The sequence below is a fragment of the Oryza sativa genome, chromosome 8 (assembly GCF_034140825.1).
Source record: "Oryza sativa Japonica Group chromosome 8, ASM3414082v1".
NCBI classification, from domain to species: Eukaryota; Viridiplantae; Streptophyta; class Magnoliopsida; order Poales; family Poaceae; genus Oryza; species Oryza sativa.
The window spans coordinates 3,615,527-3,633,983 of NC_089042.1; the positions used below are offsets into that span (position 1 = coordinate 3,615,527).

General features: G+C 38.7%; 1 long non-coding RNA gene across 1 annotated transcript; it reads left to right on the forward strand.

The window, feature by feature from the left end:
• The first annotated feature begins 7,193 nt into the window (after positions 1-7,193).
• Positions 7,194-9,968, forward strand: LOC112936184 (uncharacterized). The gene is made up of 2 exons (XR_010734667.1): positions 7,194-7,749; positions 9,112-9,968. It is a non-coding gene; the product is annotated as an uncharacterized lncRNA (long non-coding RNA).
• The last annotated feature ends 8,489 nt before the right edge of the window (positions 9,969-18,457 follow it).

Here is an 18,457-nt window from a genome sequence, read left to right on the forward strand (position 1 = left end):
TAGTATTTTTATTGTTGGTAGATGATAAAATATGATTAATATTTTACGTGTGACTTGACGGACGGTCAAACGCTGGACACGGAAATCCAGGGTTTGTCTTTTTATTTTTAAGAACGGCGGGAGTACTGCGTTGATTCGACGTTTGCTTGTTCTGAATCCAAAGAATAAATCAAGCACAACATAAACAGTAATGTGTTAATATACTCATAGCCTACTACATGTGTGCATATACTCATAGCCGATAGACAGTAGCTAAAGCTAGCTTGTCGGGCCGGTCGGATACGAGGCAGCTGTTATCACTTCTAGCGCTGTTTGATTTAGATTATTGAATGAATCATTGTTATAAATCATCTATTTGGTTATAGAATAAATTAAATATTATTTTGGAGTATACTTAATAAATTTGAAACAAGTGATCTGAACAATGCAGAAAAATATTTTTTTTCAAACATAATACTTTGAAAAAACATAATACTTTAAAAGCTGTTATATTTTGAGACTGAGGGATTACTCTTTTAGAGACATAACTAAAGCAAATAATCTGGTGAATGAGCTGAAAAGAAGTAGCTTTCCCTGACCCAAGCCGGCCACACACTTGACACACCAGTGCACACACCGATCGATCAGCGATGGTTTGGCGGTTGTCAAATATGGATGGACCGTTACGTCGCGTGTGCATCCAGCATGCATGCATGCAAAAAAACATATATGCAAATGCATGATACTGCAGCTAGCATGCAGTCGCCGACGAATTGGAGTGCAAATATGTCCATCTATATGTTGTTGCAGTTTAATGTTGGTGTTCGATATATATACATCATGCATGTGTGGCATCGATCGATCGATCGATCTCAATCATTTATGAGATATGTATAGAGATACCATGCTTGAAAAGTCGGAAATCAAGCAAGCATACAATGCTCCCAATATTCTCAACCCTCATGTATGTATATACATAATGCATCTCGTGGGTTGGTTGGACACTGTACAGTTTGGAGGCATTGCTGCTGCTGCTACTGTTACTGTTGTATGCTCAACTCATACAGATTGAAGGAAACACTGTATACGTACGTACGTACGCATCTTAATTTCATCCGTACGCGCTTCAATTCACTGAAAAAGTGAAAATGATTAACCGTACCTACAGTGTACATGCCCCTTTGAACGCTACCTGTATACTACAACTAACTAGTCACCTGACATGTTTGAGTTCGATCAATTTCCTGGAAATTTTATTCCGGCCATTGTAAAGGAAATTAAATTGCCCAAAAGGTGCGATTAAAAATTAATATTTTTTTAAGATAATAGAAATTGATTACATCTCCAGCCTCTTCCAGTCACACAGCCAAAAACTCTAGAAGTGAACAAAAAAGAGCTTAAAAAAAGATGAGATGGGACAAATTAACCCCCAACTTTCGCTAATAATATGATCTACTAAAATAATGTTTCTAAAATCACGTAGATGTGATGTGACGGAAAGTTAAGAGTTAGGGAAAGTTTGGTGTGAACTAAACAGGACCAAAATTAACACATATATCTACAGTTGCATGTGTACGTAACTAGCTAGTCAAAGTACTGCTCCATGTCTCCATGTATCCGTGTGCTTTCTTCGATCGTGCAGGTAGGTTCGTCGCAACGACGCTCCGGACGCGCGGCTGGCGACAGCTTAATTAGCCGTGGCAATCGAGCAAACCGCGTGCTGCGCTGCGCGGCTAAAAGCTTGGTACGCCTCTCCATGCAGGCGCTCGCGTTGCGCTGCGTCGTCCGTGCCGTGCGTGTCGGTGCATGCAAAAGCTAGCGTACGACGCCCCGCCTGTGCGCCTTGCTGTCTCTCGGCGCGGCGCGCGTCGACGCCCAACCAACGCCGCAGTATGCCGCGACGCGCGTCGCCCCGCGTTTCGCACACCGCACGCGCGCGCTGGGGATAGCTAGGGTGGTGCCTGACTGGCTCAAACCGAAAGTGGAAACTTCCAAAATCACCTCGCATTTCGCCGGCCGGTATGCTCCACACCGTCACATGGACACCAACAATTAATACATGCATCCACCCGTGTGTATACGTACAACAAGTCACTAAAGCATCTACTCCCTCCCTCCATCCCACTTTAAATGCAGCTATCATTTTTCGTGCATAATTTTGACCGTTCTTCTTATTTATTTTTTTTAAATTTTTTTTAAAAAACATAAGTCACATATAAACTACTATTCATATTTTAACATCTCATAACAATAAAAATACTAATCTATAAAAAAAATTCTAAATAAGACAGACTATTAAAGTTGAGTATGAAAATTATACAGAGGGAGTATCTCTCTATCTATCTATGTTCCACCGTACCCCTGCCTAGCCCCCACAGCTCACTCCCCTCTCTCTCTATCTCTCTCACCTCACTCAATTATTTAATTAACTAAACAATGGGCTTAAACATTTTTCGTTCCAATTCTTTATTTTTAAGAGTTAATTTCGCTTCATTGCCAAAGTTTTTAGTTTGAACTGCACTTTATCTAATCTTTTCACTTTGGACTATGTGGTTTTATCTTTGTTGCATAATGGATTATCCTGTTACCTAATACCACATACTCCCTCCGTCCAAAAAAACGAATCTAGTACTAGATGTGACACATCTTAGTACTACAAGTAATGTCTAGATTCGTAGTACTAGAATGTGTCATATTCAGTATTAGATTGGTTTTTTATGGGATAGTCCAAAGTGAAAAGATTAGATATAGGGTAATTTGTACCCCACCTGGCCCCACACCTCACTCTTCTCTCTTTCTTCTCTTTCACCTCACTCAATTATTTAATTCAATCAAAACAATGGACTTCAAACATTTTTCTTCCCACTTTTTTCTCCGAAAAGAAATATTTGCTGTGGTTGGAGCCTGCATGATTAGCTTGGGTGGGCCCCACCCCCACCCCCTAAGAGGAGAGATACTCATCCAACTATCACCCAAGTTGCATGTGCATTTGCAAATTTCATATACTTGCATGAGAGGAACATCCATGTGTAAGTGTTGTTGTGCATGCATATCATATCATAAGCATATGATCCTCGAGGTTAATTTTTCAACGCTGTGTTGACCATACCATCCCAATTTGCCAATGACAGGTATAACAGAGAGAGCTTCACGAGAGATCCTCTGTTAACAGTGACATGCCACCTCCTTCACGAAACAACCGCGCATTGTCAAAAGCTGCCTGCTCTATCCAAATGGATCGAGTTGGTGATCGATATATCGATGAAGAAAATTATCGTACACACACCTAACTAACTGGACTAGTTAACGATACAAAAACTTAATCAATTCATGCAACCAGTAGTAATTCAGAGATTAAAAACGAAATTTGATCGGTTGTGTCGGCCAAATAAGGTACTAGTGTAGATAGCTAGCTAGCTAGTACATGATGTTGATGCATGGAGATCGGCAAAACTAACCAAAACTCTTAATAATGTTGTGTCCTCGGTTGTTAATTAATTAATCATGCGATGTTCAAAAGAAAAATTAAGCGTGATTAATTGTGTCGGCGAAGTAGACAGAGAAACGGAAGCCTTATATAACTATGTATGTACTGGATATGATACTTCACTGCAAATTGCAACTATCGGCCATAGAATGGGTTTAACTCAGTTCTTGAATTTTGGTTTGATTCAGAAATGGTGAGATCAAGATCGAATTGTATATACAGCTTACGATATGACATCTACTGATGATCAGTCTATCCTCTGACAGAGAGAGAACATACACTGATATGACTAATGGAAAGTCCCAAAAATTAGAGCCCTTAATGATAGGTCGTCGGCTGTTAATTAATGAATTGGTAATTATCCGATGATAAAAACAAAATTAAGTGTGAATATGTCGGCCAAGATGACAGAAATGCAAACCTTAGCTATATGCAACTAGCTGTCTATACTAATTCCCAGAACGACGTACTGAGCCAATAGCACTGATCGGAGAATGGGATTAAATTCATTTCGATTACATATTGTATTTGGATTAAGTTCAGCAATATGGTTGAGACGAACTTATCGAACGACGTCTACTCAGTGTGTCTGTGTGTCTTCTGATTACAGAAAGAACATCAACATCTTGTTGCAGTAATGTATGGTTGATCATATCGTAAAAAGCCTGAGCCTTAATTGGGGCAGCACCACTGATTAAACACACTCATTAGAGCCATGACAAACATTCTATTCTACCTATAGTAGACGAGCTCCTCAATGATCGATATACAATCATACAATCCTGTATATATGTGGTCATAAGTCAGCTGACAGAAACTAAAGATACTTCATGCATGTGTGATCAATCTACCACATTATTAATTAACTTTAAGCACTTACCCAAATGATAATATATTTCACAAATATAATAACAAAATGTTTGTTGATTCCCCTTCCAGAAATCATTTGGTGGTTTTTGTTCCGTAGCTGGTACGGCTGAGAATGTATAGGTATCACTGGCTACGACACTGCTACTACATGACACTACTACTGTGCATTCCATTCGTGACTGTATCTCTTCTAGCATATGGTGGGCCCCACATGGTGTGAGGGGACTAGCCAGCTACCGAACCCACATTGCAAATGATCAACAGATTGATATATATGCAATTAAGTATTAAGTACATGCAATTAGCAAGTTAAGTACAGAGATTCCAAGAGGGGAACTTAGCATATACCCTTGGAATAATTAGGCTAAGAAAATCAAGCAAAGCATATTGGGAGATTCTTATGAGAGGAAGAGAGAAAGGAATCATAATCAGTTCATCAGCGGTGCAGCATATATTGGCAAACACTTTGAACAACTTATCTGTCTCTATACCTGAATACAATGTTACACTGAAATTTCTGCAAAATGAAAATAAACATGATTGCTTATATGTAGGAGTGAAGCTAAGAAATCTTAGAAATCTTTAGAACTGGAATGCAACACTATTGCTAATGCTTATGGATGACTGATTGACAAGATCACTTAAACAAAAGGATGCTATTAACTTTAATTTAGCCGAGTGCAGTGAACCACCAATAATTAAGCATGCATGCCTTTATAACTAGCTTGCATGCACCAACCAGGCAGGCAGTATAGCTAATGTGTATACAGCTACAAAATACGTACATTTCATTGGTTTGTGGGCCCGGCGCAAGACAACAAGATCTGCCAGGTTGCAAGATATGGAGAAGAGCATATATATATATATATATATATATATATATATATATATATATATATATATATATATATATATATATATATATATATATATATATATATATATATATATATATATATATATATATATATATATATATATATATATATATATATATATATATATATATATATATATATATATATATATATATATATGTATGTACACATATACATACATGTTACGTCAACACTAGCTAGCAAACCCAACTTCCAGCCATGGAATGGAGCCATGAGCAACAGAATCAATCAATTCAATACACTTCATGATATGATATTTATATGAACAAACACACTAAATAAACTAAAAAAAATACAGGATATACATCATATCAGAAGAAGGAAAAAAGTTCTGAATTACTATTAAGTAGAGGGTTAGAGAAGCATGCATCATAATGCAACCAAGCTTAGGGTTCCCCATCACCTAGAGGGGCCCTATGTCCCACACACATCACATTGCCATGGACCAGTGTAGTGAGACACTTGAGCTACTGCTACTGCCAAGTCCACTGTACTAGTACTGCTACATTTTGTATACACATGCATGAGCACAATGCCAGATGGCATAGCTTGTTACAACCCAACAATTGGGGTGAAAACGGTAGGAAAATTCCTGACCGTGCCGATATCATTTCCATAAAAACAGTATAAAAATGATATTGTTTTCGACCGTATCCATTTTCAGCTATATATATATAATTTAGTTTTTCTAATTTCTATTAGCGTCATATTGAAGTCACCGCTGAACAGTTAAATATGATACATATATATGATCTGATCCTTCTTTCATCCTGATCATTCATTCACTCACTAGCAGCATGCATGCCCTAGTAAGTGGTACAGTTGTACTAGGATTTCCCATTCAATTCACTTCATCAGTTCATCTCCTTGTTACCAAGAATCTTGATGTGCCACTGTGTCCTCTTCTGCTGCCTTTACAGCAGCCATATGTTTGTACATGCTGTGGCTCAATTAGGTAGGCTAGATTGGCATAGTGAAAGGTACAGAGAACAAGAGAACAAGCTAGCTAGATAGCAAACGGTCCTGCAGGAAGCTTAGCTTATTGTGCCACTGCCCAGCTCACCATTGAACACAGCTCCAGACAATGCACCTGAATACAGACACACACACAGGATAGCACAAGCTCAACGCTGCAAAATGTCAGGGAAGAATTGCCCATGCTACCAAACCTTGAGAAATGCCATCGGATTCTCTCATCTCGTCGTTTCCAAATCTGCAGAGAGTTCATTAACCAATCCCAAACTAGAATATAGACAGTACAGCGCAATGTAATGCAATGCTGATGAGTGTGTGGTTCTTGCTGCTAGATGGTAGCAGCATGGTTTCTGTGTGTAGGTCAGAAGAAGAAGCTGCATTGATCAGTGTCTGATTCAGTCAGTGAAACAGTGACTGTTCTTGTGTAGGGTTTTGGTCACAAATTCAGAAAAAGGGGAATTGAATGCCATCACATGCCTTAGTTCAGAAATTATATATGAGCAGTTGGCTTCGGGTATGCAACTGTGCAAGCACGCATAAATGATGAAATTGGTGACCGTTTTCTGAATCCGCACGCATGAATGAGAGGTCCATGATTTTCAGGTTGGTACTGGTCCTCTCTGAATGCTATGCTTCTGCTTCTGATGAGTCTGAAACTCTGAATACCAGTGCACAGTGATTGACAAGGTTCACCCGGCCTTCTTGTCATGAAACTGGGCCTGTAAGCCCGTAACCACCTTAATTACCTGTCTTAAGTTTGCTCATAAGTTATGAGTTATTATTACTGATGTAGAAATTACCATCGTAGAAATCCCCTCTCCTCTCTGGATTGTGTTTACCTAGCAGCTAGCACTGGTTGGAGAGTTGCATGCACAACGATTGAAAAGTATCATGGATTTTTTTTTTGTTGATGAAACAATGGAATTTATTTGTAAACAAAACATTTATTATCAATCCTGTTAGATAATCATTTTATTAACAGACAGCAATTGTCCTGTGTCAATGACAGGTGGGGACAAACTGGCCACATAGTGGCCCCACGGCCCACATGTCAATGTCACAGACGGCCCGCCCAGCCCATGGGTTGCCGACCCATTACCACGCCTTCCAGAAGGCTACAAGTCTACAATTCCTCCTCCCAGAAACCCCCTCGTCTTCTCTCGCCGTCGTCGCGACCATGGCGATGCCTTTTCGTCTCCGGCGATCCTCCGCCGGCCCAGCGATCCAGCTCCTCGTCTTCTCCCACTCTCTCAGCTCCGCCACCGCCGCCGCCTCCACCCGCATGTGCGACGCGCCGAGCACGCCGCCGGTGAACTTTGGGGTGACCACCACCGTGCCGGAGAAGAAGGCGATCGTGGTGGAGCGCTGATCGGCAAGTACCACAAGACGCTCGGCAGCGGGATGCACGTGCTCGTCCCCGTCGTCGACCGCATCGCCTACGTCCACTCGCTCAAGATCCAGGCCATCCCCATCCCCGACCAACTCGCCATCACCAAGGACAATGTCGTCGTCCAGATCGACGGCGTTCTCTTCTTCAAGGTCTACCTCGCACATCGGCTCACTCCCCGATTATTGCCGGTTGTAGATGCAAAGCTAGCGTTGTGGTGGGAGGGTTTTAATTTGTACATGTGGGATCGAGCTCGCAATTGCACAACTATGGCCTGAGTAGTTATGATTAGGATCTCTGAATTTAGATGGTCTGGGTTTGATGCTCTAGGTGAGGGAAGGATGATCATGCCTTACCCTGTTACTGCTTCGGTGCCTTCCCGATTGCTGGTTGTAGATGCAATGCGTTGTGGTGCGAGGGCTTTTGTGTGGGTGATCAAATCTTGCAATTGTGCTTTTGTGTCCTGAGTTGTGCTTAGGATTTCTGAATTTAGATGATCAGGCTTAATGCTCTAGGTGGGGGAAGGATGAGTATGATGTATTGAAGGGTTTTTCGGTGTGGAGTCTCTTCCCTATTGTAGGAGATGTTAATGCTTGTTGCATTATTAGGGGTTGGCACAAAGTGTGGAAAACGATGCCTTGAAAATTTCACTGCATATTTTTGTACTCCCTCCATTTTATATTACAAGTCATTTTGACTTTTATCAAAATCAATCTTCTTCTAGTTTGACTAGTTTATAGAAAAATATAGTAATATTTACACCAAATTTGTTCCATTAAATCAATAATTGAATATATTTTCATAATATATTTGTCTTGGGTTGAAAATGTTACTACTTTTTTTATAAACTTGGTCAAACTTTAAGCAGTTTGACTTTGACTAAAGTCAAAACGACTTATAACCTGAAACAGAGGGAGTAACGCATTGATGGATTTTAATAAGAGTTTAGTGTTTCGCTTGAATTTGATAGATGTTGTTCCACGCCGATCCTAGTTTGGTTGTTTAGGGATATATAGGTGGGAAAATACATCACGAGGAGTTACTGTGAGTGAGTTTGTGCAAGCTTATTTCCTTGCCTTTTAATCTGTGTTGGATGCACCTGGCTGTTGTAATAAAATGCTTTTCAAATACCATTAGGTTGGTGTTTTGGTTCTGTTTCTGATTTTGTTTGGTTATACAAGCTAACAAGCCTATTTTTTCTATTAAGTTTTATTATAAAGCTGTCTTTGTTATATCGATTTCACCCTCCTGCCCTAAATGAACTAATAGTGTGTTTTCTTGTCGAGCAGGTAAATCTATTTTGTATCACTAACATTTTGTGCAATGTTCTGAATGGGATAATGCCAAAAAGAAATATCGTTGTAGTTATAAGATGTATATATCAGGTCATTGCTTTTTGATAATTTACCTGATTATGCTATTCCAGATGTACTGTAAGTTTTCTGGAAGTAAGAGGTTGTTGATATCAAGTGCTAACTATACTTTTTTTTGGGTGGTGGTTCTGAACTTTTCAGATTGTTGATCCCTACCTTGCTTCCTATGTTGTGGATGATCCAAATTTTGAAGCCACTCAGCTTGCCCTAACAACTGTGAAAAGTGAGGTTGAAAAGACCTTATACAAGATTGTTAAGGAGAGAGACACACTAAAGGAGCAAATTATGGTACCATGGTAGGGAAAATTGGAACCATGCCATTATAATTTTGCAAAATTTAAGATATGCCATCCTGCCCCACATGTCATTGACTTATGTGGGTCCTACATGTCATTGAGATACCGATGGCATATCTCAAACTTTGCAAAATTATAATGGCATGGTTCCAAATTACCCATGAGGATTTAGCACTTAAAAATGCAGTGAACTACCCGTATCTCCGTATGGGGGAAGTATCCGGTGCAATCACCTAATTCGGTGCAATCATGCAACTCTCATCCTACACCTTTGGATCGAGAAATGGACATCCGAGATTTGTCCACGTCACCATGAGTTAAAATTTAACTCATAGATTCACTCATGAGTTAAAATTTTCTGGGAGTTAAATTTTAACTCATGGTGACGTGGACGAATCTCGGGCGTCTAGTTCTCGATCCAACGGTGTAGGATGAGAGTTGCATGGTTGCACCGAATTAGGTGATTGCACCTGATACTTCCCCTCTCCGTATGTTAACTTCCATCTCTCAATGATTTTGCTTTATGATTTCATTCTTTTGTGGATCACTATTTCCAAATGTAAGAAAAAAAAAAGGCTTCAGTGCCTATGGTTGACTCTCTCTAGCCTTGTTTTGTTAAGGTTTTTAATTTATGGCTCCTTTTAAGTAGACATATTACTTGATACCTCAAGTGGAAGGAAAAAGAACATAATCGTACATATTCTCTTTCAGTATCTTATATAGTGGCTGTTGTTGTATGATAGTTTGATTATGTTCAACGACGAGGAGGGGCGACGCCGACAGGGTGGATCCGGCGGAGGCTCTGCAACAAGGTGAGGGATCCGGTCACGCCGAGGCACGCGCGCGGCGGATCCAGCGGCGCTGAGACACGCACACGATGGATTTGGCTCCGGTGGATCGGCGAAGATAGGGTCAAATTAGTAGTTAGCCCTCAAAATAGGGTCAAAAACGTAATTGCCCCTTTTGAGAAAGCTGAGTATGTCAGGGAAACTGAGGCAGGAGCGATCACATAAGTCACCGCATTTAGCGGATGTTGATTTGTTGAAGATCGCATCCGGATTTTCGTTAGTTACATGAAGACCATACGGCTGCTGTTTAGGTACCCTATATATTAGAGCACTAGGTGAAACCCTGCGCATTGCTGCCGGAATTTAGTATGATAACAATAAGAAAATAACGTGTAAGATAGCTAGATAACATCATATTAAGTAAATTAATGTGGTTTATGATAATTTAAATTTAAATAGTATATAGAATGGTGATTCAAACGTAAAAAGTAAGGTGGTATGACTTTATGGAAGAAGAAAAGTAGGAAGATAATTTGGACCGTAGATTAATCATCTAAAGGCTAAAAACAATTGATGTGATATGACTTAATTAGAGGGAAAATGAGAAAGATAATTTGTACCATAGATTAATCATTTAAGCACTAACTAAGTGAGGATGAACTATATAAGTATATAGGATATCATAAAACATAATAAAGATATACATTGAAACATTATGTGAATTATGTTGGATGATAATTTAACATGTTTGTATTTGAAAATCTCTTAAATTATAAAAACTATATAAAGATATAGCATGTTTGCATGATGTTTAAATGTGATGATTGTTAGTGGATGATGATGTGGCATCTTGTTAGTGGATGATGATGTGACATCTTTACATGTTAAGCTTAAGGAGTTAGTGGGGGATAACTTTCTAGTAAGATAGGATTAGGTTAATCTATGGACCTGAACAAATTATCAATCTATATCTCCTGTTCTTTACTTTCTCGTAGAACTATTATTAAATATTATTAGGAGCACATCGTGTTCCATTTCGAGCGCCAAACATGTCACTATTACAGAAATGATTTTCCTAGACAGGGAGGCATTTAGATTACACACGGATCATAACTGGTCGCGTATGCGGAAAATAACCTCATTTTCACGTGCGAATTTTTCCATGCGGTCCTCTTAAATGGACCGCACGCGAAAATGAGCCTATTTTCGCGTGCGGACCTATTAAGAGAGCCGCACATAAAAATACCCCGCAGGATTCGGCTCCCCTCCCCTCCCCTTCCTTCCCTCAGATCTAGCGGAGTGGAGGGGCATTGGTGGTGGTGCGGCCGGAGAGGAGCGCGAATCCGGCGGCCGGCCACCTTCCCCCTCGCGGGATCCGGCTCTAGATCCGACGGAGGGGAGGGGCGTTGGCGGGCGGCCGGCGGGAGGGCAGATCCGGCGGCCAGCGGCGCAGAGGACGACGAGGACGATGATGATAATGAGGAGGAGGAGGAGGCGGCGGCGGCGGCGGCCGGGAGCGGCGCCGCTGCCGCCCGATTCTAGGTTTTCAAAAATTTTTTTCCGGATTTTTATTTTTCCATGTGGGCGGCAAAAGCACCCACACGGAAAAATGCAATTTTTCTCGTGTGGGTGCGCCACCCGCATGCAAAAATTGCGATTTTCCCAGACCCATGGGTGTGTGCGGGCCACCCACCTGCATGCGACAACTGGTGACTGCTCCACGTCGGCGACATTGACAGAACAAATAAGGAAAAAATGACACTCCAATTTGCATCTGCATAGTCTCCTTCACCTTCACGTATGAAGCCCCAATTTCCTTTTGCAAATCAAATTAACATACAATCTTCAATATTACCTGATCTGAATTGATGGGCTACACAGGTCCTATATTTACACATCGTGCTCCATGTGGCTAGCCGCAAAGGATAGGGTGGAGTACGCCGGCGATGGGGTTGTTTGCTAATTTTTCTTTTGCTCGTTGTCTCTATGACATGATCAAGAATGTTGTTGCATTTTTTCGTGCTTGCTAGATGATGGATGGCTGCTACTGTGCAATGTCGAGTCCATCTCTATACCACGCCGCTACATCCTTCCATGATTCCATCGCCTACTATCGCTCGCCACCTAGTTGCTCTCTCTACAACCAGTCACAAGACACAGACCAGCCTCTCCATCCTTATTGCAAGATCTAATAAAGCCACCAGGATCCCAACTTCACGATGGATTTTTGGCTGAATCATTTTTTTTTTCTCATTTGACCACATCAGTAAACATATTACTACACAGTGGCTACGAGATCATGGGCTATATCGAGAGGAAGATGGTAGTTGTGTTACTCGCAGACCACGAAATCTAAATAATATTTATAACACTGGTAAAAGAATTACTAGCGTTGTAAGCTAGTAATTCTTTTACGACTATCAAGGAATAGTGTCATACGATGCGGGGGTATTCATGTAAGTAAATTTATTACTTTTGAAGGGGGCATTCATGCGAGTAAATTTGCTACTTTTGAATGAGCATATGTGGGAGGTTGGAGGTAAATGGAAAACTCCACAGAGTAAATTCATTACTTTTGAAACGTGGGGAGACATTAGAAAAACAAAAAACTCAGAGAGAAAAACTAGAGAAGGAAAAAAAAAGGGGAAAAATTAATATTTTACTGGGCCCTTTGATGAAGCACAGATAAGATGGAAAAGAGAAAAAAGAAACACGGAAGGTGGGGTGGTAAAAAACAAAAAAAAACTGATGAAAGGTGGGATGCAGAGTAAAGATGGGTTGTCAAAACGGGAAAACCGGAAGGAGGGAGCGTTGTGTGGTGCTCAAACTAATATTCCGCGCGCAATGCGTCGCTACCATATTTTTTCGCTGTTTTCTATTACCTTTTTATAGCTGAGTTCTAGCAACCCTAGGATTTGGTTCATTTTTGCCATTTCGTGCTAAAAACAGTTTGTGCTTATTTATGAAAGAGATGAGGTTATCCTTTGCTAGTTTACTCGGAACCTAGTTGTTCATCGTCATGTAAGTAGGATATTTATCTTCTTTGCTAATTTGCTCGTAAATTAGTCGTGTGAATCAACGAAAGTGAATTAATCTCAAAATCAGGTTTACTAGCCGGTTTTGATCTATCGATTTTGATGACTCCGTTGATTACACCGCAAATAAAATCAGGTTTACTAACCAATTTAGATTTATCAATTTTGGTGACTCTATTGATTACATTGCAAATCGTTAGGTGATCTTGTGGTGGCAAAAAAAAAAAGCGTCAACACACTGTATGAAATAGACATTTACAGATGTAAAATTGTACATCTACAATGTAACTTTGCAACTTACATATGTAAAAGTAGTACATATATAATGTAATTTGTTGCTTTTTACAATTTCTTCGTGTATATGGCCTCCTGCTTTCTAGGAGCAATATCAGTAAACAAAGGAGGAAGGAAAAAAAGGTTGGGTAATTTCGTTTAACCAAGCATCTCAGTAGCCGAAGGAGGGATATCAGGAATCTTAACATATATCATACATTTGAAAAATTGAGTGATGTATAAGCAAAAATATATCCACACATTTCTAGCAAATTCGCTCTCTTCTTAAGCACAATTATGCAGGGATACTCGTTAATAAGAGATATTTTACCTTTTACTTATATGTTCAATTAAACCAATATTTTTCTCAATCAAATATATAATTATTTTTTTACCTAGTTCCTATACAACAAGCATTAGAAAATTATGTTCTAACATTTAAAAAATATAATATAAATATATGGAATTTAAATTGTAGTAGAATTTACAATATGAGATTTGAATTTTTTTTTTCTTGAATAATGTGGCCCCAAAAAATATAGGTAGTGCCGATTAATATTAGTTACCCATGTAAACATACTACTATTGAAAAATCTAATTAAACCCTCTCTATTTGATTTAAACCAATACACTTGTGAGCCAAATGTGCCATGCTAAGAGGACTTTGATCAATCATACTTTTGCCACATCTCAAATTTATGAGTTATTTATCCATCATATAAATGTTACATCACGTACATAAAGCCATTTTAGATTTTCATATATGAGTATGTAAAATTGGTTAATATCATGGTTTTATGAAACTTTAGTACCATAATACCTGAGTTATATGTCACATGCCAAAATTTATGTGGTTTTGTGCAATTTGGACCATAATAGGTGGTTTTATGAAATTTACTCTTAAATTTTATATTTCTTAACAAAAAATTGTTCCTTATCACAATGCAAGTAAAAAAGAAAAATTCGTCCCAGAGTACTTCTGTTGTTCCCTCTTCTTTTTGTTATCCCATTCTTCTATATTTTTTTTATAATGGCATTGTTAGTTCTAGCCATCATACCTTGCAGCTTAACAATGCTACCTAGTTCATGTGTCCATACTATGTAAAAATATATTATTTATAATTTTTGCATGAGTTATTAGTATCAACAGTGCATATAATAATATTAGTTAATATTAATTTTGACATGTGTTAGTAGTAATTACCAGGATATCCAAGTTGCTTAACTAGTTTTTAGAATTCAAGAGATATTTTTTCCTTAACATAATCTAGAACTCTCCTAACTAATACTACATGAAGATAATATTTAACGGTAGATATAGTCATATAAATATCTATAATTTATATGGATAAATTGAAGAATAACATTTAATATAAATCTAATAATCATAGTGCACTATATATATTACTCAAGTGAGTTGTGGCTTCTCTTGAAGAATGTGACCCCCAACAAATATAAGTGTCCCGATTAATATTAGTTACCCATGTAAACAGACTAACACTGAAAATAATCTAATTAAATCCTTTCTCTAGAATTTAATAATATTAGTTAATAGTAATTTTGACATGTGTTAGTAGTAATTACCACGATATCCAAGTTGCTTAACTACTTTTCAGAATTCAAGAGATATTTTTCTTAACATAATCTAGAACTCTTCTAACTAATACTACATACTAATACTACATGAAGATAACATTTAATGGTAGATATAGCCATATAAATATCTATAATTTATATGGATAAATTGGAGAATAACATTTGTTATGAATCTAATAATCATAGTGCACTATATATATTAGTCAAGTGAGTTGTGGCTTCTCTGAAAAGATGTGACCCCAACAAATATAGATAGTATGATTAAAATTAATTATCCATGCGACTCTTTTTCGTCTTTGGTTTGGTAAAACTGGATCAACTCTTGATTGTCTGTCTAAAAAAAAATAGTGGAAAGTGGAAACTAAAATCAATGAAAGTAAAACTAGGAGCAGAAAGAACATAACAAGCAAGTTGCATTATATCCAATTTAGAAGGCAGAATGCATCTTCTTAACCCTGAGACTTATATCTCTCTTATGTGTAATTGGCAACGAGCATTTCGGCTCTTTTTTTATTACTTCTCTCCTTATATCTCTCATGTGTAACTGGTGATGAGCATCTCGGCTCTTTTTTATCACTTCTCTCATTGTTTTACTACTTCTGTCGTTCTCTTTGCGCTTCTCTTCTTCTTTATGAATTCCGACGCTTTCTTCTCCAGTTCTTGCTCCAAAGCTGATGTGATTATTTATTCAAAACCCCCTTAATTTTATCTTAGCTAACTCATCCGAATATAGTTGGTCTTTATATTTAGATGATTCGTATACATACTTATAACCAAGGTAGTTGACGAACAATACTACACTGCAAGTAACAAATAATTCTTTTGTTATGAAAAACAATGGATGAATTACAAAATAACTGAAACAAAAAAACAAAAAAGCACACATTGGAATAGATTTCTACCTATATAAGAAAAAACAGTTTACTTTGTATTCTTTTATAGCCATGCCATTTAATTCTGGTATGAATGATGAATAAAACTAACTTTCAGATATTTTTTTAAGGATCTTTGGTTATTTTAGAAGTGGAATTTTTAGAATTGAAGCATCATTGCCACACGTCAAAAAAATAAAAGACTTAAATTAGGATAGAAAGTGTAACATTGTGTATGGGTGAATTTATATATGTGTAAAAACATATAAAAATATTAAAATACGAAGCATGTTATTGTACTCGAGTCCTTTTTTTTTCTTTATCCTGTAAAATGGGATATTAGTTCAAAACATTACAGTAATCAATAAAATGCACACGAAAATGATCATTGTTTATTTGACTCCTTCCGGCAGAAATTTTACCAGCGGTTTGTTTTGCCCCTAACTTCTCAACCATACCCTTTTGAATATAGGAAATTTTTTTTTGTTCAACGTCTTTATATTATGAATGACATGTGCAATCTTGTGACTTTCATATTGTCATGGTTATGGATACCACATACCTAATAGTTGACTAAACTCGGCAGGGCCCACCACATACCATGTCTTATACGGAAACAAACCTCGTATATAGAAGGAGTTCCGGATAAGAAAGGACGAGTAGAGTTCTATATGGAAACGACAAGGACTAATCAGATTGTATCCATATTGGTCTCTCTAGTTTTACTTGAACAAGGGGGCATCTATGGGTATAAATACAAGCCCCCTAGGAAGAGAGAGGACAAGCCACAAGACACAACATACACACAAACCAATACGCCGCCATATATCGACATCAGAGATTAGCCTAGACATACCCCGTCCAGTGTCTATGGAGACCGGCAAGAGAGATCTAGCACCATCTCTGATCTCGACAGGTCCATATTTGAGGAGGAAGACTGACCTGTCGTCGACTACGAGTTGGTTATCCCAAATATTGTACTTGTGTGATCCAGATGAATAAAGAGCAACACTAGCTTCGGCCAACAGGATGTAGGGCTATTACCTGTCAGATAAGGGGCCCGAATCTGTATAAAAATCCCTGTCTCCATCTCTTTTACCTCAATCTCACATATACTCTGGTACCAGCGATCCCCATACCATCCAAATAACGTAGTCGTGATCTCAAACTTCGACAGATGTAAAATTGGATCAACTGGTAACTAAAAATAATAAATGGAGCACAACTAATGGAAGGGAAATTGGTCACAGGGACTGTAGTGGTCAGAGAGGGGTTCTTAGCAAAATGAGCTCAACCAAAGTGGTTGATTATGACAAAAAGTTGGAGAGGACAATGATAGTTGCATCTTAATGTACTCATATTTTGCTTTTATCTTTGAAACCGAATGATCCCCTCTAAAATGCAGATATAGGTACAAAAGAGAGAAATAAAAGAGGAGAACCAAACAAATAAATATAACAAGAGGAATAAAAGAGGAGAACCAAACAGATAAATATAACAGTGGAGGAGAGCATACCATACCAATATGATGAGTATAGAAATTCTAAGGTTTAAAGGTGAACCAACCCACCTGTGTCAGTTTCAGGTACATGTACTCTTTTGTTGAAGGTCATTTGAGCTTTTCCTGAAAGTATGGCATGGATACTTCAGCGTCATAACGTTTGGTACGAGCCTCGTGGTAAAGCAATGGCTAGTCCATATGGCTCATACTTCAGCGCTGCAGCGCTTGGTACTCGGACCTTGGCTTAAGGCATTTTCTCTACCCTTCTTACCCTGAAAAAGGAGGGTCACCTTGTGTCCTTAAACCACTATGTATTCAGCTATTATTTAGTAGCAAAATTTAATTATTTTTTTTAGGGGAGGCAAACTTTTATGGCTGTGATTTTCATTGGTTCATACTTTTAGTCATATCTGTTGATCTGTTTATTGACAATGGACCTTTATGTATTCAGCTATTGTTGAGTAGCAAAACTCATATATTCATGTTGGTCAACAATTTTTAGATTTTGCTAGCCAAAACCAAACACAGGGTTTCTAGAGAGGGATTAGGGGAAACGCAAGGGATTCATCCCCGACGGGGATCGAGTTGAGTGATATGAGAGGGATTCACTCAATCCCTCCCCGGATTGATTCCCCTTAGGGATTAAATCCCTAGTAACCGAACATAGCCTAAGGCGGAACGCTCCCCTACCGATGCATTTTGATATCCCATAGCTCTTTAAAGGGTGGCTGCTTCTAGGCAAACCTCCTGGTTGTCTTTGCACCCCCCCCCCCACCTCATTTATAACTAAGCGGTCATTTAGTGGTCTTAGCTGGCCTTAGCTGGTGATTTGGGGTTGTTTCTCTCTCGACGATGAAGCTTATCCCCCATCGTCTCACTACCGATCATGACCCCTGTTACTTTTGGGTCATATCTAGTATTCAGAGTTTGTCTCGATTTGGTGCCGCTCGTGCAACCCGCACCTAAACGGTGCTTTACCGTAGATGTTGTTGCATGGATCGCGCGCCCATGCCTCCCATACGAGTTTTTCTTGCTCATCGCGTTTTTTTTGCATGTGTTTATGGCACAGTTTTTGTTATGCTTAGTGGCTATATCTGATATGATATATGAGTGCACCACATTTATG